Genomic DNA, 20,726 nt, shown 5'->3' on the forward strand with positions numbered 1-20,726 from the left:
ACCATAGTTTCTTTATCCCATCATCTGTTCTTAGATACTTAGGTTGTTTCCAGATTTTTAGCTGTTGTAGATAGTACTGCAAGGAACATAGGGGTGCAAATGTCTTTACTCCCATTTGCTTTTTGGTCCTTGGGAAGTGGAGTTGCTGAGTCAAATGGAAATTCAAATTCTTGTATTTTTTTTAGGCATTTCCTATTGTTTACCAAAAAAGCTGGGAAAGTTGACATTTCCACCATCAGTAAATGAATCAGTTTCTCCTCATATTCATACCAGCACTGGTTATTTTTGTTCTTTTTGATGTGTGCCAGTCTCTGTTGTGAGATGATGCTTCATTGTTGTTTTGATATACATCTTCCTGATGATTAGTGAGGCAGAACATTTTTCATATGTCTTTTGACCATTTGTATTTATTCTTTGGTGAAGTTTCTGTTAATCTCTTCTTCCCATTTTCTGATGGGTTTGAATTGTTTTTCTTGTAAAGTTCTACCACTACCTTATCTATTTTTGTTTTTCTTTTTTTTCTTTTATTTTTTCTTATCTATTTTTGATATTAATCTCTTATCATCTGATTGGTGGGTAAATAATTTCTCCCAATCCATGGGCTGTTTTTTTTTTATCATGGTCATCCTGTATATATCCTCTGTATCCTGGTTTTCGTTGAGACAGAAGCTTCTTTCTTTCTTTCTTTCTTTCTTTCTTTCTTTCTTTCTTTCTTTCTTTCTTTCTTTCTTTCTTTCTTTCTTCTTTCTCTCTCTTCTTTCTTTCTTTCTTTCTCTCTCCTTTCTTTCTTTCTTTCTTTCTTTCTTTCTTTCTTTCTTTCTTTCTTTCTTCTTTCTCTCTCTTCTTTCTTTATTTCTTTCTCTCTCCCTTCTTTCTTTCTTTCTCTCTCTCTCTTTCTCTCTCTCTATTTCTCTCTTTCTTTCTTTCTTTCTTTTTTTTTTTTTTTTTGGTTTTTTGGGCCACACTCGTTTGACGCTCAGGGGTTACTCCTGGCTATGAGCTCAGAAATCGCCCCTGGCTTGGGGAGACCATATGGGACGCCGGGGGATCGAACCGCGGTTCGTCCTACGCTAGCGCTTGTAAGGCAGACACCTTACCTCTAGCGCCACCTTCCCGGCCCCTCTTTCTCTTTCTTTCTTTCTTTCTTTCTTTCTTTCTTTCTTTCTTTCTTTCTTTCTTTCTTTCTTTCTTTCTTTCTTTCTTTCTTTCTTTCTTTCTTTCTTTCTTTCTTTCTTTCTTCTTTCTTTCTTTCTTTTTTTGGTTTTTGGGTCACACCCGGCAGCCCTCAGGGGACCATATGGGATGCCGGGATTCGAACCACCGACCTTCTGCATGCAAGGCAAGTGCGCTACCTCCATGCTATATCTCCGGCCCCAAGACAGAAGCTTCTTAATTTAATATAGACCCACTTGTTTATCTTTGCTTTCACTTGCTTATTTAGTGAAATACATCTATTAGCTTCATTGTCATGGAGAACTCTACCTATATTTTTCCTCTATGTGCCTTATGGATTCAGGTCTGATATCAGTGTCTTTAGAACATTTTGATTTGACTTTTGTTCATAGCATTAGACAAATGTCTAAATTTATTATTTTGCATTTAGCTGACCAGTTATTCCAGCACTACTTGTTAAAGAGGCTTTCCTTGTTCCACTGCACAATTTTTGCCCCTTTATCAAAGATTAACTGATCATATACCTGAGGCTCTATCTCAGGATATTTGACTCTGTTCCATAGATCTGTGGATCTGTCTTTATTCCAGTACCGTATTGTTTTAGTTACAGCCACTTTGTAATACAGTTTGAAGTTGGGGGTGCCTTCAATCTTTTTTCCCAGGGAGTTCTTTAGCTTTTTTCAGGTTTAGGAGTGGAGAGTTATTGTTACATATGAATTTCAGGAATGGTTGATCTATTTATTTGAAAAATGTCATGAGTAGGGGTTGGAGTGATAACACAGTATTGCTCTAGATATAGCCTACCTGTGTTCAATCGCAGGCATCCCATATTGCTCCCCTGACCTGTTAGGAGTGATTCCTGAATGCAAAGCTAAGAGTAACCCCAGAGCACTGCTCTGTGTGACAACAACAAGAACAAAAAAAAAAAAAAGAAAGAAAGAAAAAAAGAAAAGAAAAAGAAAAACCTGGGTATTCTTATTGAATAAGGGCATTCAATTATTGAATAAGGTATCCTACATTGAATCTGTATAGTACTTTGAGAAGTATCCCCATTTTAATGGTATTAATCCTCCCAATCCATTTTCTTGGGGGTTTTTTTTTGGGGGGGGGGGCAACCTCAGGGGTTACTCCTGGCTTTGCACTTAAAAGTAGATCCTGGCAGGCTCAGGGACCATATGGGATGCTGGGGATCTAACCTGGGTCTGTCCCTGTGTATAAGGCAAACATCCTACCACTGTGCTATCACTCCAGCCCCAACCACTTTGTCATTTCTTAAAGTAGTATTTTTTGTTTTCTTTTTATAGGTTTTTCACTTCAGTTTAGTTGATTCCTGGTAGTTTGTTTCTAAGGCACAGTTGTGAATGGGATTGGTTTTTAAAGTACCCCTCTTTTCTTTCATTATTTGCATATAGGAAAGCCATAGATTTTTGTATATTAATTTTGTAGCCTGCCACTTTACTATATGAATTTGTTGTTTCTAGGAGCTTTTTATTTTGGTGCAGTATTTAGGGTTTTCTAATATAGTATCATATCATCTGCAGATATTTCTAGCTGGATGCTCACTACCTCTGGTGGAGTTTTATGCTTCTTTCCCATGGTTCCTTTTGTAGTGTGGGGTTTCCTCTTACCTACTCTACTTCCTCTTGGGCCTTTACAGCAGCTGACTTCTGACATTTGGATAGAATCAGGATCCTTGACTTTGCTGCTAGCTTCTCAAGTTAGACAGGTCTTTCTCTTCCAGCTGGAGAGTATGGCATCGAGACATGTTAGAGACCCACTTCAGGAATAGCAAGCAGCACTTACTCAGCTACTTAATTTATAGAATAAAATTCTAGGGCTGCATGCAAGGCAAATGCCCTACCGCTGCGCTATCTTTCTGGCCCTGAAACTTAAGAATTATTTTTTTGCTTCCTACCATAAACTTATTTTTTTGGATGCCTGGAAGATGACTTAGTGACTTAAAGCAATTGCTGTGTAAACATAAGGCTGAGAGTTCAAACCCAAGTGTTACCTTCATACTCCAAGTTGATTTTAATAGCATCACAATCTGGACTCTAAGGTGAGGGTAAAGAATTGGAACATTTGGGACCAGAATGATAACACAGCAGGTAGGGAGTTTCCATTGCATGTGGCTGACCTCTAGTCCCCAGTAACTCATATGGCCCTCCATGCCTGCCAGCAGTGATTTCCTGGGGGGGGGGGGAGGTGTCATAGTGCAGCCCAGAAAACCAAACCAGAACATTCACTTTGGTTTTATTTAGGGTAGTGATGGAGATGACATAACTGCACAGGAAAAAATAGTTGAATAAATATCAAAGAAAATTGCTAAGATTATTTTGTAGTTGCTAAGTTGTAATTATCAACATATTGAAACATAAAAATGTTTTTGATATTGTCAGGTAAAATAGACCAAGATTATATTGCTTCATTACAAGTTTAGAAAAATACATATGATCAGTCCTGTGCCAGGAAACTTCAGGGGTAGGGTCTCCTTGTATTTAGACCATAATTTTTCTTTCCATGTCCCTTATATTTTGGTGGGCCTATGCAAACAAATGCCACTCTAACACCGTTTTTTACTATTTTCCCTTGACTCCAATCCTTAAGAAAAACAACCCACTAAAACTTTTGAGGTTAACTTAAACTAGTAAGCATGTGCATGGAACTAGATAAATGTACTTTGCCATCAATGTTTAAGGAGTTACATAAGTCTAATCTCTTTGGATTATATTGTGTGCTGCTAAGAAATAGTATGTAATACAACTGGGGATTTGAGGGACAAATTAATTGTATTGTACATGGGTTCAGTTTTGTTTTTCTTAATTTTCTTTGGTTGAAAGATCAAGGCTGGGATATCATCGATGGGACTACCGAGAATTCTGCTTATGGGTGATTGGGCTTCCACTATAACTTTACCCTGTCCTCTTTCTTTGCATCTTTGTTGTCATAATTAAAATGAATAAAAACAGAAAAAAAGAAAAAAAAAAGAAAAAAAATCAAAAAAAAAAAAGAAAAATATATATGAGTAAAAACTAAAAATTGTGGATATTCTTTCTTTTTTTTTGTTTTTTTTTGTTTTGTTTTTTTTGTTTGTTTTTTTTTTTGTTTTTGTTTTGTTTTGTTTTTGGTTTTTTTTTGGGCCACACCCGGCGTTGCTCAGGGGTTACTCTTGGCTGTCTGCTCAGAAATAGCTCCTGGCAGGCACGGGGGACCATATGGGACACCGGGATTCGAACCAACCACCTTTGGTCCTGGATCGGCTGCTTGCAAGGCAAACGCCACTGTGCTATCTCTCCGGGCCCGGGATATTCTTTCTTAATTGTAGTAATTCCAACATTTCAGCAAATATAAGTAATAAACTTTAAGTAAGCATGATTGACAAGCAAAACACACAACAAACCTTTCCCTTGGTTCTATGATTTACTTTTATTTGTAATAAGTAAATTTTATGAGTATAGCTTCACACTATACATGTCTATAAGTTTTAACCCATTCACCCCCAAAGTAGTAGAGTCATTCTCATGATCAGAGAGAAACCCCTTCTTTGGGAACAAGAGAGACTTTATAAAGGACTTGCGCCTTGCTCCCTGCCTGTTTTTCTGCGTAAGGCAGCCAAGAAGACGCCAGCGAACATAAACTCTTCAGGGCCCAAACCCAGTAAACTCCCACCCAATAAAGGTGGGTGCAGATCTCGGCCGTGTGTTTGGGCAGAAGATAGCCATCATTAAAGACTGGTGTCTTGCTCCCTGCCTTCTTTTCTGCATGAGGCAGCCAAGAAGACCCAATAAAGTGGAGCAAGAGGAGTACCACACATCTCCTAGTCCATGAATACCACCATAGCACATAGTAAAAACCACGCTACATGCATGACAATGGGGAAACAATGCAGGACAACTCTGCATACAGAGAATGAAGATAGCAGCTCTAATGACCCAAAAAGTACCAACCAGCTAGTTATTCTCTCAGATAAGGTATTTAGAGTAGAAATATGAGGATGCTCAGAGAACTCATAGAAAGCGTAGATCAAGATCACAAAGATAGAACTCAGAAAACTCTCCAACAGAGTAACAGCAGCTGAGGACGGGGTTCGTGAGCTGGAGAATGAGATGCAGAACAACTCCATATAGCAGAAGAGATGGGAAAATAAAAAGCAAATGATCAGACAATGGGTAAACTACTCAATGTGAACAGATGAAAATAGAAGTCTTCGATAAACTCAACAGAAACACATAGGAATCACTGGAGTCCCAGAGACCCAGGAAGAGAATAATAAGAGGAGTTGGAGGAAGAGTTGAGAAGAGGAAGAGGGGCCCGGAGAGATAGCACAGTGGTTTTGGCCTTGCAAGCAGCCGATCCAGGACCAAAGGTGGTTGGTTCGAATCCCGGTGCCCCATATGGTCCCCCGTGCCTGCCAGGAGCTATTTCTGAGCAGACAGCCAGGAGTAACCCCCTGAGCAATGCCGGGTGTGGCCCAAAAACCAAAAAAAAAAAAAAGAGAGAGAGAAGAGGAAGAGGAGAAGAGGAAGGAGGAGGGAGGAGAGGAGGAGGAGGAGAGAAGAGGAAGAGGAGAAGAGGAAGGAGGAGGGAGGAGAAAGAAAAGAGGCTAGGGATGTGATTCAATTTGTAGAGCAGATGACTTACCGGTGTCAATGCCTAAATTTGATCCCAGATGATCTCGTTTTCATGCTCTAATATTCTCACAACTTGTATGAATTCTTGTGTATATCTGCACGTATAAAATATGTGATATGCATGCTCACATCTAATAAAGCAACTGTAAAATCAAAATAAAGAGAAACCCCTTCTATATTCAAAATTTCTTCTGCTTTCCTTTTGGTAATTGTATATTATTGGAAACTAAGAATTTTTTGTTTTGTTTGTTTTTGGGTCACACCCTGCACCTCTCGGGTTAATCCTGGCTCTGCACTGAGAAATTGCTCCTGGGAGCACGGTACCATATGGGATGCCGGGATTCGAACCACTGTCTGTCCTGAATTAGCTGCATATAGGGCAAACACCCTAACGCTGTGCTATCTCTTTGGTCCCGTGCCAGGAGCAATTTCTGAGCACAGATCCAAGAATAATCCCTGAGCGCCACTGGGTGTGGCCCCAAAACTAAAACCCCCCCAAAAATGTGGAGGATCTGAATGATAGCAGGGTAGAGTGTTAGACTTGCAAATGGTCTTCAGGGGTTCAATCCCCAGCATCTCATATGCCCCCCCCCATGCCTGCCAGGAGTAACCCCTGAGTGCTGCTGCATGTGACTCAAAATTAAAAAAAGAAACGAGGGCCCGGAGAGATAACATAGCGGCGTTTGCCTTGCAAACAGCCGATCCAGGACCAAAGGTGGTTGATTCGAATCCCGGTGTCCCATATGGTCCCCCATGCCTGCCAGGAGCTATTTCTGACAGACAGCCAGGAGTAACCCCTGAGCACCGCCGGGTGTGACCCAAAAACCAAAAAAAAAAAAAAAAGAAACGAATATTTGTAACTATTGCCATAAGTCACAGTGGGGTCTTATGTCATTGTCTGAAGATCTAATAAGCTATATATTGTCAATTGAGTGTTCTGTTGTTGATTCTGTTGAAGTTTTGTATCTTCTGTGATAATTTTACATCGAATTTGGTGTATTGCTACTTGGAAATCAATATGTCATGCAATCATATAAGCAGTCATATGATGTAAATATTTGAAAATCTGTGGAGCTTAGCTGATGAACTCATATCATGAACTGTCATTCACAGGGGTGAGTGGGGGGAGCTGGGGAGTATTGGTGGTGGGCAGGTTGCACTGGTGAAGTGGGGTGTACTTTTTTATGACTGAAACCGATCTACAAACATTTGTAATCATGGTGCTTAAATAAATAAATTAATAAGAAAAAAACTAGAAAAAAACTGGGGCATAGAGATAGTATAATAGATAAGTGCTTGCTTTGCATGCAGCAGACCCAGGTTTGACCCCTGGTGTTTCATACAGTCCCTAAGCACCTCCAGGAGTATTCCTGAGAGCAAAGCTAGGAGTAATCCATGAAATCACCAGTGTAGCTCAAAAACAAAAAGAAAAGAAAAACTTTGTTTTTGGGACCTGTACCCAGTCATTCTTGGGAGCAAATCTGATTCTGTGCAGTTCCCCAGCTCTGCTCAGGGCTAACTTGTAGCTGTGCTGGGGTACTGTGCAGTCATCAAATCTTAAGTCTCTGGCTTGTGGGCATACATGTTAATCCTTTGAGCTATATCTAAGGCCCCAGAAGTTAAAGCATTTATATAGGTCCTCCCCTATCTGTTCTTGGGGGAGGTCTACCAGAAATAAAAATGTTTATAAAAGGACTACTATGAACAATGTTATGACAACAAATTAGGTCTTTACATAAAATGGACAATTCTATAATTTGCTATTGGACCAACTCTGCCCCCTCCATAAGTGTCTTTTGTTTCCTAAAGCTATTTTAACAGATTATTGAATCTTCTAAAGGTGTTCAGAGTCAGTGGATAGAATATCAGGCAGACTAGAATCTTCGCATTTTCCTCTTTTTCTCTTAAGCTCATTAAGCTAGACAAAACAAGAAACTCCCCTGAAAAATCTCATGGAAATCTAGCTTGGTGAGAGCTTGGGTGGGAAGGGCAGGGGAGAAAGAATTTTGTATTCCTAGTCTGTTTAACCAAGCTGCCCAGTCAGTCACCAGAGGGGGCTTTGATGTTTTGAGTACGAAATCCCACCTTTTCTCTCTCTCTCTCTCTCTCTCTCTCTCTCTCTCTCCTCTCTCTCTCTCTCTCTCTCTCCTCTCTCTCTCTCTCTCTCTCTCTCTCTCTCTCTCTCTCTCTCTCTCTCTCTCACCAGAGGGGGCTTTGATGTTTTGAGTACGAAATCCCACCTTCTCTCTCTCTCTCTCTCTCTCTCTCTCTCTCTCTCTCTCTCTCTCTCTCTCTCTCGCTTCCCCCCTTTCCCCCCTTCCCTAAAGTCTCATTTCTCTGCTTTTGTAAGGCTGTTTAACTCAGCTACGGGAAATCTTTCTACATATCTTTTGGCAGGTAGCTGTAGTTTCTTCTCAGAATGGAAATAGCTATCATTAAAATGTCAAAATTTTTGGGTTTAGTTCCCTTAAATATTGCCTAATACCAAACTTTTAGTGTGCTAGTCTCTTTATTAAACAAATATTTACTTAAAATTTTGTATGTACAAGATGAAGGCATATGTAGAATTATTTTGTAATCAAAAGAAATTAAGGTTTAATAGGTTAGAAATAAGATAATTATAAAGGGAGAAATGCAAACATATATAAAATGTTAATTGGTGGATTATAACCCAAATAATGCATCATGATCTATTTACTAGTTTTGTTACCAATTAAAAATTTTTAAATAGATTACAAGGTAGACTGCATATACTAATAAAAGTTATAAAATACTTTTCATATATATATATATATGTATTTTTTGGTGGGAGTGTCCTGACTTGGTCCACACCTGGCTATGCTCAGGACTTAATCTTGGCTCTTCTTTGGGTCACTCCTGACAGTACTCTGGGGATCATATATGGTGCTTGAGATCAAATCAGGGTCAGCTGCATGCCAGGCAAACACCTTTATCTCTGTACTCTAACCCTGTAATGCTCTTTTGTTTTTGCTTTGTTTTGAGGTCATACCCGGTAATGCTCAGGGGTTACTCCTTGCTCTGCAGTCCTGGTGGGCTTGGGTGCCATATGGAATTCCAGGGATTAAATCCAAGTCAGCTTCTTGTAAGGAAAATGCCCTACTCGCTGTGCTACTGCTCCAGTCCTGGAATACATGTTTTGCTTATAGGTAAATAGGGTTTGCTATCCAGTGTAACCCTTCCCCCAATGCCCTTTTACCTAAGCTATCTTTTGAGATTTTAATCCCACCTGGATGATTAGACCCACCCACCCCTGAGATATGGTGAGCTGTTTTATTTTATTTTATTTTATTTTATTTTTTGGTTTTTCGGCCACACCCGTTTGATGCTCAGGGGTTACTCCTGGCTAAGCGTTCAGAAATTGCCCCTGGCTTGGGGGGACCATATGGGACACCGGGGGATCGAACCGCGGTCCTGATCCTTGGCTAGCGCTTGCCAGGCAAACACCTTACCTCTAGCGCCACCTCGCCGGCCCCAAGAGCTTTTTAAATAAAGAATAAAAAATGTTTCTTGAAGTATGATTTTGTAGATTTTTCTGTATAGGTCTTTCACCTCTTTAGTTAAGTTGACTGCAAGATATTTGAGTTTGTGTGATGCTAATATGAATGGGATCTTCTGCTTTAGGAAATAAGAGGACACAAGGAAATGGAGACACATACTCTGCTCATGGATTGTGAGGATTAACATTAAAATGGGCAATACTTGGGGTCAGAGCAGTGGTGCAAGTGGTAAGGTGTCTGCCTTGCTCATGCTAGCCTAGAACAGACTGCGGTTTAATCCCCAGTGTCCCATATGGTCCCCCAAGCCAGGAGCAATTTCTGAGTGCATAGCCAGGAATAACCCGAGTGTCACCGAGTGTGGCTCCCACCCAAAAATAATTTTAAAAATGGTGGTATTCCGGGCGCGGAGAGATAGCACAGCAGTGTTTGCCTTGCAAGCAGCCAATCCAGGACCAAAGGTGGTTGGTTCAAATCCCGGTGTCCCATATGGTCCCCTGTGCCTGCCAGGAGCTATTTCTGAGCAGACAGCCAGGAGTAACCCCTGAGCACCACCAGGTGTGGCCCAAAAACAAACAAACAAAAAATGGTGATATTCCCCAAAGCATTGTACAAATTTCATGCAGTCCCTTTAAGGATACCCATGGCATTCTCTAAAGAAGTGGATCAAACACTCTTTAAATTCATTTGGAACAAGAAACACCTGTGAATACCTTGTGAAAAGGAATATGGGAGGCATCATTTTCCCCAACTTTAAATTGTATTACAAAGCTATAGTTATTAAAACAGCATGGTATAGGAATAAATACAGGCCCTCAGATCAGTGCAATAGACTTGAGTATTCAGAGAATGATCCCCAGACATACATCAATTAATATTGATAAAGGGTCAATAAATATAAAACGGAGCAAGGAAAGCCTTTTCAACAAGTGGTGTTGGGACAACTGGTCAGCCATTTGCAAAAAAGCAAACTCAGACTTCCATCTGACACCATGCACAAAGGTCAAGTGCAAATGGATTAGAGACCTTGATATCAGACCCGAAATTATAAGGTATTCTACATTGAATCTGTACAGTAATTTGAGATGTACGTAAAACACTTCATGACATTGAGAATAAAGGCATCTTCAAGGAGGAAACAACACTCTCCAAGTGGAAACAGAGATAAACAGATAGGACTATATTAAGCTGAGAAGCTTCTGCACCTCAAAGGAAATAGTTCCTAGGATACAAAAGCCACCCACAAAATGGGAGAAACTATTCACCCAATTCCGATCAGATAAGGGACTAATATCGAAGATATACAATGTACTGGCAAGAAAAAAAAATCTAACCCCATCAAAAAATAGGGAGAAGAAATGAACAGTTTCTCAAAGAAGAAATACAAATGGCCAAAAGGCACATTGAAAATGCTCCACATCACTAATCATCAGGGAAATGCAAATCAAAACCACAGTGAGTTACCATCTCACATCACAGAAACTGGCACACATCACAAAGAACAAGAACAATCTTTGCTGACAGAGATGTGGAGAGAAAGGAACTCTTATTCACTGCTGGTGGGAATGCTGTCTAGTCAAGCCTTTATGGAAAACAATATGGAGATTCCTCAAAAAACTGAAAATTAAGCTCCCATATGATCTAACTATACCATTTCTAGGGATTTACTCTGGGAACACAAAAACACAATATAAAAATTCCTTCCTCATACCTGTATTCATTGTAGTGCTGTTTACAATAGCCAGAATCTGGAAACGGGGCTAGAGAGCACAGCAGAAGGGTGTTTGCCTTGCACACAGCTGATTTAGGACAGCTGGTGGTTTGAATCCTGGCATCCCATATGGTCCCCTGTGCCTGCCAGGAGTGATTTATGAGCACAGAGCCATTAGTTACCCTTGAACTCCACCAGGTGTGACCCAGAAACCAAAAACAAAAACAATCTGGAAACAAGATGCTCTTCTTCAACAGATGAATGGCTCAAGAAACTGTGGTACATATACACAATGGAATATTATGCAGCTGTCAGGAGAGATGAAGTCATGAAATTTTCCTATATATGAATGAACATGGAAACTATCATGCTAAGTGAAATAAGTCAGATGGAGAGAGAGAATAGTCTCATCTATGGGATTTAAGAAAAATAAAAGACATTCTTGCAATAATGCCCGGAGACAATAGAAATGAGGGCTGGGGGAATGGATCACGATATGAAACTCACCACAAAGAGTGGTGAGTGTCGTTAGAGAAATAACTACACTAACAACTACCGTGACAGTGTAAATGAGTGTGGAAAGTAACCTGTCTCAAATATAGGCAGGGGGTTGAGGAGGAGGAAGATGGAGGTCATTGGTGGTGGGAATGTTGCACTGGTGAAGGGGAATGTTCTTTTTTATGACTGAATCCCAACTACAATCATGTTTGTAATCATGATGCTTAAAGATATTTAAAAAAAAAAAAAAAGGACCTGGAGAGATAGCACAGTAGCGTTTGCCTTGCAAGCAGCCGATCCAGGACCAAAGGTGGTTGGTTCGAATCCCGGTGTCCCATATGGTCCCCCGTGCCTGCCAGGAGCTATTTCTGAGCAGACAGCCAGGAGTAACCCCTGAGCACTGCCGAGTGTGGCCCAAAAACCAAAAAAAAAAAGAATATACTTACCTGGCAGGGGCGATACCATGATCACGAAGGTGGTTTCCCCAGGGCGAGGCTCACCCATTGCACTCTGAGTTTGCTGACCCCTGCGATTTCCCCAAATGTGGGAAATTCGACTGCGTAATTTGTGGTAGTGGGGGACTGCTTGCGCGCTCTCCCCTGAAGAAAAAAAAAAAAAAACAAGAATAAAAGTATAGCTGGGGCAGGGGAGGCCAGCAGAAGCAGCAAAAAAAGGCAGAGAGGAGCACCAAAAAGTTTAGCAGAGAAAGCTGATGTGAGGAAAAGCACATAGCAGACAGGGTTATGGAATAAAAGCAAGCTGACTCAGATGAAACTTTGACTGCTTGTGAATTATTTCTTCGCTGTTATCCTTTTTCATCAGACCCATCGGCCTAAGGGGTTAGAAACGTGCTGGGCGTCCTCACCCTTCACCCAACATGTGGATCATTTTATTTTTATTCTACCATCCTGTACCATATGTTCTGAGCAGCTCCGCAAGTGGCACCCAAGAAGAAAGACCTTAAGCATTGCTGACTGTGGCCCTTAAACAAAAGTTTGTCCCTAGGCTTTGGGTAAAAAGATTAACTGTGGATGTACATGGAATCTACTATGTTGAGTGAAATAAGTCAGAGGGAGACACAGAATAGTCTCACTCATCTATGGGTGTTAAGAAAAATTAAAGACATTGTAATATGACCCAGAGACAATAGAGTTAAGGGCTAGAAGGGCCGGAAGGACCTGCTCACAATTTTAAGCTCTCCACAAAGAGTGGTGAATGCTACTAGGGAAATAAGTACACTAACAACTAGCATGACAGTGTTAAAGAATGAGAGAAGTAGAATGCCTGTCTCATATACAGGCAAGGGTAGGGGAGCGGGGCATTGGTGGTGGGAATGTTGCACTGGTGAAGGGGGGTATTCTGTTTATGACTGAAACCCAACTACAAACATGCTTGTAATCATGGTTTTTAAAGATTTTATTTAAAAAAATAGATTAACAATGGGACCAGAGAAATAGCACAGTGGGTAAGGTATTTGCCTTGCACGCAGCTGACCAGGGTTTGATCCCTGGTATCCCATGTCCATTGAGCCTGCCAGGAGTGATTTCTGAGCACAGAGCCAGGAGTAACCCTTGAGGATTGCCAGGTATAGCCTCAAAACAAACAAACAAACAAAAAACAACAAAAGATTAACAAGTAGTAGGTGGGGGAATGAAGAGGTGGACTAGAAGTATCTTAAGACTAAGATAGTGGGGGCCGGGCGGTGGCGCTGGAGGTAAGGTGCCTGCCTTACCTGCGCTAGCCTAGGACGGACCGCGGTTCGATCCCCCGGCGTCCCATATGGTCCCCCAAGAAGCCAGGAGCGACTTCTGAGCGCATAGCCAGGAGTAACCCCTGAGCGGCACAGGGTGTGGCCCAAAAACCAAAAAAAAAAAAAAAAAGACTAAGATAGTGATGGAGAGTCTTAGAGGTTTTATGGAAGTGAGGATCAGCAAAATTGTACATTAAAATATTAAATATTCTTTTTCACAAAACAAATGGGTGGGTGTGGGTATAGCTTGTTTCTGCTTCTTACTTGCCACTGTTCTTGTGCATGAAGGGACAAGTTGGTCAGGAAACTGCATGTTAGTCTTGGCCTTAAAAGACATTGGGAAGACACCAGTGGAGCCAAGGTTGAAAAACCACTTCATTTAACTCACCCTCAACAGTTACAAGGTGAAGTCCCTGGAGAAATGTACTGATTTGAGAAGGGCTCCAAGAAGAACCAAAAAGTGAAAGGGCAGGTGTGAATGCCCACCAAAACAACCACCACTAGGAATATACCATGTAGAGAAGGCTCCAAGACCTGGATTTGCTTCCAGATGAGCATCCATCCACAAACATCTCATAGATCTGCAGATCCCTTTGTAGATTGTTGGCAAGCAGTTCATCCCATTAGTACAGATCAGGGAGTGAGGCGGGAGGTAGCTATCATAGATGTTCAAAGTGGGTTGTATAATACAACTGTCCCTAATGCCAAAAAAAAAAAAAAAAGGCAGAAAAAAGAAAGAAAAAACATATATTTGGTTGTTGGGTCATTCGGCAGTGCTCAGCGTTTACTCCTGGCTCTGTGCTTAGAAATTGCTCCTGGCAGGCACAGGGAACCATATGAGATACCAGGATTTGAACCTGGATCAGCTGCATGCAAGGCAAATGCCCTACCGCTGTGTTATCTCTCAGGCCCTAAATTATATATTATTCAAGTTTTAGAGGGTAAATTAAATATACTCCAGAAGTCTTGAGAAGCTTATTTGGGGGGGGGGATCACACCCGGCAGTGCTCAGGGGTTACTTCTGGTTCTATGCTCAGAAAATCGCCCCTGGCAGGCACGAGGAACCATATGGAATGCCAGGATTTGAACCACCGTCCTTCTGCATGAAAGGCAAACGCCTTACCTCCATGCTATCTCTCCGGCCCCTTGAGAAGCTTATTGAAGGGAGATGACTTTAAGTTGCTAGGCTTCAAAACCAGGTCTTACACATGTGATGCTTGTTCTTTACCTCTGCTGTAGCTTGTCTTTAAAAAAATTAGAATTTGTTGGGGCCAGAGCAATAGCACAGGAGTTAGGGCATTTGCCTTGCAAATAGCTGATCTAGGTTTAATCTCTGGCATCCTATATGATCCCCAAACCTACCAGGAGTAATTTTTGAGTGCAGAATTAGGAGTAACCCCTGAGCATCAGGATGTGAGCAAAAGCTTAAAAAAAAAAAGATTTTGGTGATGGCAGCTATAGAGATAGTACTACAGGTAGGGAGCTTGCTTTGCATGCAGTCAATCCATATGGTCGCTCTAGCCCTGTCAAGAATGAACCCAGAGATACCACAGAGCCAGGAGTAAGTTCTGATCACCATCAAGTATGGCCCCAAATCCAGAACAAAATGTAAAAAATACAATTTTGATAAGTAGAATGGCAAGAGAAAAAACATTGGGAACCTAGAGATGGCTCAGTGGTTTGTGTTATGCATAAAATCAATCCCTGCTGCTGCCCACGTGCACAGATCGCAATCCCAGCAGCTTTATTGTCAGGAACCTTCAGTGTGGCACCATAGTGTAATCACTAGCACATATTCAGGTGTGTGTGTGAGACAAGCACTATGGCAAGGAGTGTGAAACCCACAGCAGGCATATGTGAGAGCACTATAGCAGTCTGTCCCCACCAAACACTAAATGAGAATGTGAATTAACAGAGCTCAAATATTTTGTACCACATCTTCAACTTCAGCCCCAAAGAAATTGCAATGGCTGTAAAGTAAATGGAGAAAAGAGAGAAAAGGGGGAATATATTAGGATAGAATAGAAGCTAAATTAAAGACGAAGCAACAAGGTTGGGATATACCAACATTATTTTGTCTGGGCTGTATATAGCTTGAACTAAAAACCTTTAAGCTGTGTTAATAATTAATTGTATTCCCCTAATGGGTTACTGATAGCTTATCAACGTTGGTGGACTTTGGCAGCTCTATCTTTGGAGTCTGGTTGCAAACAAGTGAGAATGCTGTGATAGGTCCTATAGTGGGGTGTCTTGTCCTGTTCCCTCTGTGCTCTGCTTCTGGGGCAATCAAGTACCTTATTCCAGATGCTAGCATTGAGATTTTGCCTAGCAAAACCAAGGGATTGCTTTTGGATCCCAATTTTCAAGAGAACATTTCATTAAAGTATGTATTTATGGGCTTCATACTTTTCAGAGCCCCATGTGCTAGAAGCAAACTTGTTTTACTTCATCTCTGTGTGAGTTTCTCATTCCTTTGCCAGCACTTCAAGAATAGAAAGGAGGAGTAGAGACAGCACTATGTCTGACAACCTGTGGAGATGGGATTATGAGCTCTAGTTGATGACCTAATATCTTAAAGGATTATTACAAAGATGAGGGGGCTCAGATGAACCTTCAAGACATACCATTACTTTGAAATCACTTAGAAAATAAGAGGACTCTTACCCCACTCTTATCCAAGCACCATACCTTCCCATCCCATAATTGCAGGGTGAAGATAATTGAATTAGAGAAAAACCCAGGACCCAGCCCTTCATTTCATGAGACTTAGTCTGCTTGATGTAGCTTTGCTACTATGCTTTCTTTTTTTCCTGTAGAACCAAGTTGTTAAGCTTCTTTTTCATTGTTGCTGTTTTGGGGTCATGCTCGGGGATGCTCAGTGTTTATTCCAAGCTCCTCACACAGGGATCACTTACTGGCAGGCTCTGACCCCATCGGAACCCATGATTTCGCGATCAAGGCCAAAAGCTCTACCAGTAATACCATCACTCCGCCCCCATCTCTATTTTTGATCGTCTGCTTTCCTTTCATCCTTAGCACGGCCAGCCTGAGGTTTCCTCCTCTCAGCAGGACTTGAACCAGGGAGTGTGGTCCCTTTCACTGTGCAAATTCAGAAACACCTTGCCACTTCAGCACCAGTTTTTTGAGCTAGAGCTTCAACGTGGGTGCTGACAATTTCACGCCTTTTCTCTGGTGCATTAGACACGGGTGGAAGGTAGTTAACAACAGAGGAAACCCTCAAGTAGTCTAGCAGAATAGAACAATAGAAGTTTAATGGGTAGCTTATTGGCACATTTGCATTTTAAAGTACTGATATCCATCTCAATTAGGACGATTCTTCTTCGGAAGAGACTCGAGTTTTTCACGGAAAGCAACCTTTCCGCCAGTTTTGAGATGGGAAATGAGACATCTTAGCTTTAGGATGGGAGGGGGGGGGGTTGTCTACTACTTCAGAAAATGAGCAACGTACGATTTCGATAGAACTTAAACTGGAAATTTTCATATTAGACGGAAAAAATACCGTGTATAGATGAGTCCCCTTCTGGGATGCATTCCAACAGAATAGAGAGGGCCTGAGAAGGGTTTTTTCCATTAACCCAGTGGGTAGTAAGCAGGTTTACACCTAAGGTGCGGGAAAGAGAGAGAGAGAGTCCCAAAAGGAGGAGCCTGGACAAAACTGGAATTCTCGAAATGGTGGGAAGACGAAGGCCAGGAGCTTCTTCCAGGCAAGCCCTGCCTGCGCTGGCTGGAGCCTAGCTTGCGCGCAGCCGGCAAGACGGGCGGCTGGCACAGGCGGCCCAGCAGCGGGCGGAGTCCCACGTGGCAGGCCCAGGCGCGCGGGCAGGGCGGTGGGAGGCGGGCCCGGGCCGGGGCGGTGCCAAGCCGGGCCGGGGCGGGCTCTGCTGCTGACGGGCTCGGTATATAGCGGGGCATGCGCGCCGCGGGGAGGACGGACGCTGGAGGGGGCCCGAGCGCTGCCGGTAGAGCTGCGCGAACGGGCGGACGCACGCACCGAACTGCGCGGCCGCACGCACGAGCTGCTGCCGCCGCTGCTGCTGCGGGAGCCGGCGGGGCCTGGTTGGTGAGGCTGCGCAGGCCCGACTGGCATTCTCCGAGCCGCAGGTGAGCCCGGGGCGTAGGGCGCACGCGCGGGATGGGGACGCGCCTGCAGGTCTCGGGGTTACCCGAGATGGGGTGGTGGTGGTGGTGGTGGTGAGGGCTGCGGTGCGCCGAGCGGCGGGGCCCCGGCCGGCCTGGGTGATCCCAGCTCCGGGCCATCCCCGGGCCCGGCTCCGAGGACCGGCCGTGGGCCCGCAGCCCGGATGGAGGCGGCACCTGGCTGCAGCGCCGCGATGGGTTGCCGGGTGGCGAGGGGAAGAAGAGGTCCAGCTGCGCTCCCCGGGGCTGCAGAACGCGGCGCGCGGGGCGGCTGCTTGCACCTTGGAAGAGGACCCCGGGGGCAGCAGCTCTTGGCGGCTCCGACTTGGCTCTTCAGGAATGTTCTTCCCCCTCGGCCCATCTCGGCCGGACCACGTCCTCCTCCCAGAAGATGAAGCAAGCCCCAGACCTCCCTGGCGAGGGTTTGGACGAGCTAGAGGATGGTGGAGATGTGGCTCAGCTAACCTCGCACCTGATTTGTTTGGAAAGCAGGAGTTGGGCTCTCTTGGGTCCCCACGACCAGAAATTTAGGGTCAGTGTGCCCTTCCTTGGCGTGTTAGGGAACTGGGAGTAAAGAGCCATCCTCGGTTCCCCCTGCGATCACTTTTCTTTATTTTCTTGGTTTTGGTTTTTGGGACACTCCCGGCAGTGCTCAGGGGATACTTCTGGCTATCTGCTCAGAAATAGCTCCTGGCAGGCACAGGGGACCACATGGGACGCCGGGACTCGAACCAACCACCTTAGGTCCTGGATCGGCTGCTTGCAAGGCAAACGCCGCTGTGCTATCTCTCCGGCCCCTTTATTTTCTTTCTTGAAACACATTTATTTGGGTTTTGGGGCCACACCCGGAGGCGCTCAGGGGTTACTCCTGGCTCGGGGGACCATGTGGGATGCCGGAAATCAAACCCGGGTACGAGGCAAAGGCCCTCCCGCTGCGCTGTGCTGTCGCTCCGGCCCCCCGTGACCACTTTTCGACTGTGGGCGTGGCTTCAGTTTTGAAGATGCGGTGCCTGCTAGGGAAGGTGTGAGCGTGATCCAAACCCGGGAGCTCCGGCTTTGATTGGGGGTAGGTCTGAGTTCGGCTGACCTCCGGAGCCCTGGGCTACTGTTGCAGGCTGCTGGCAAATGGAGGTGTTAAAGAGAGTAGTGCGGACTGGCCTCTCTGTCCCTCCTCTGCTCAGAATTTGCCCTACAGCCTAACGGAAGGGATCCGAGCTAAGGGCAGCTTAAAGCTCTGACCCACAACATTTGATTAATGTGTGAGCCCAGAAAATCGAGAGGAAGTTGATGATGTAAGCGCAATTCCCCAGAACTAAGCTTTTAGTAGCTGAAAGTAAAAACCACATTGGAAACTCAGGAGAGCTTTCATGAATGTGACAGTGTCCAGGAACTAGACAAGTGGTCCTCTTCCTGCTGTGGTTTGCAGTATGACTAGAGGGCGCCAAACAGAATTACTGACCTTGTCTGAGGCCTGGAGGAAAGCCAGAAGTGACAGAGCCATCGGTTCTTTCAGTGCATAAATATACAGTGCCTTGAACACGTATATTCTTTCTCTCCCTTCACACTTCTTTATGTAAGTTTCTTTAAATAAACTATTTTTGCTTCAGTTAAAGAGCACAATGCCTGCCCTGTGTTTGTTATATATGTGTTTGTTATGTCCCTGAGGACACCCAGGAGGACAGTCCTTGTTGGGGAGAAAGAACAGCCAATGTAAAGAATAAGGTAGTGCTGCCCCAGAGGGCATCATGTAGTGTCCAGTTAATTCTGTGAGCCTTGGAGGAAAAGGACAGAATTTGGGCTTTGGAGCTAGATGAAGCTGAAGTTATATGATCAGTCTTGCTGTGTCATGTGACTGAGATTGGTTTGGTGTTTGGTTTTGGAGCTGCAACTTGTGCTCAGGGCACACTCCTGACACTGCTTTGAGGGCTGCTCCTTGCCGTGTTTGGGGTTGCAGGAGGTGCTGGTAGTCAAACCCCAGCATGCCTTCTGCCTCTTAAATTGTTTGGCCCCTGAGATTGGAGTTAAATAGCATTCATGCTCCTCCATCAGCACTTCTGTGGATGGAGGGGATTGTTTAAAGATTCCAGAAGCTGATTCAGGTTGGGTTGTAGATCTGAGCTCAGATTTGGGATGAATTCATAAATCTTCCTTATGAGCCTGGCCCTTCTGTCTTGGCCTGTCATCGACCAAATTGAGTGGGCAAGCAGAACTTTTCCTACTCTGACTTTTGAGAGCTTTTTACAATTTCTTCAAATAATGGAAATATTCTTTCTGGGCTGATGGAAGACAAATCTGGGGTTAGGTGAAGGGAAGCAATGTACCCCATGGCTCACTTGCACTCTACCTCAGGTCTGCATCTGGTTCTTTGCAGAGTCCACCTTCTTTCTTTATTTTTTGTTTTTGTTTTTGGGTCACACCGGCAGTGCTCAGGGGTTCCTCCTGGCTCTACGCTCAGAAATCACTCCAGGCTTGGGGGACCATATGGGATGCTGGGATTTGAACCACTGTCCTTTTGCACGCAAGGTAAATGCCCTATCTCCATGCTAGCTCTCTGGCCCTGAGTCCACCTTCTTATCTGCACTGGCCTACTGCATTTCACTGTGAACCTCAGTCCATGTCTTATTTATAGGCTCTTGGAGTCTAAGTAATTGTATTGTGAATAGATTTTTCTGGAAATTGGAAAAAATGTTTTCATATCACATGGAAATAATTTAGCTTGTTTGTACTTGATGCTGAAAGTAAGTGGTGCTTAGGCATCTGGCAGAAACACAGATGAGAGAATATTGAACTGAGGGAACCTTGGGAGTGTTTGGGTCTCAGACCTTCATTTAACAACAAAGGAAATTGAATTTTTATGCTGGTATTTATTCTCAATTGGTATTCTCAAGTTTAGATTGCTTACAGTTGGTCAAGAGGTTTGATGGAGAACACCAAAGAAAGTATGTTTTCATTTCTAAACGTTGATTGTTGATTACTCAGCTGACAGTTCTCTTTTCATGTTTTCCTTGAGACCAAAAGGAAGGAACTACTTCTCGGCCTCTTGCTTACTTACTGAAGGGAGGTTTTATATGAACAGAAGTCTTTCCTAGTGGATTATTTCTTTTTTTTAATTTGTTTTTGGACGCATGAATGGTACTCTGGATTTACTCTTGACTACACTCAGGGATCACTCTTGCAGGGGTTTTGGGGATTGTAGGGGAATTTGGGATTGAACCCTGCTCAGCCACATGGCAAGACAAGCACTTTACCTGTTGTATTCCAGCTCCTCTTCTAGTCAGCTCTTACTTGTG

At 43.5% G+C, this 20,726-nt stretch overlaps 1 protein-coding gene and 1 non-coding gene across 2 annotated transcripts in view; both read left to right on the forward strand.

The window, feature by feature from the left end:
* Nucleotides 1–11,966: 11,966 nt before the first annotated feature.
* LOC126004681 (U1 spliceosomal RNA) lies at nt 11,967–12,130 on the forward strand. The gene has a single exon (XR_007493946.1). It is a non-coding gene; the product is annotated as a U1 spliceosomal RNA (small nuclear RNA).
* Nucleotides 12,131–17,245: 5,115 nt separating this feature from the next.
* SLC39A14 (solute carrier family 39 member 14) overlaps nt 17,246–20,726 on the forward strand; it is a 43,053-nt gene continuing 39,572 nt past the window's right edge. Inside the window, exon 1 of the mRNA XM_049769454.1 lies at nt 17,246–17,400. The gene's annotated coding sequence lies outside the window, so the exon portion shown is untranslated. The remainder of the gene's footprint in view (nt 17,401–20,726) is intronic.

This window comes from Suncus etruscus, chromosome 3 (genome assembly GCF_024139225.1).
Source record: "Suncus etruscus isolate mSunEtr1 chromosome 3, mSunEtr1.pri.cur, whole genome shotgun sequence".
Classification (NCBI taxonomy): Eukaryota; Metazoa; Chordata; class Mammalia; order Eulipotyphla; family Soricidae; genus Suncus; species Suncus etruscus.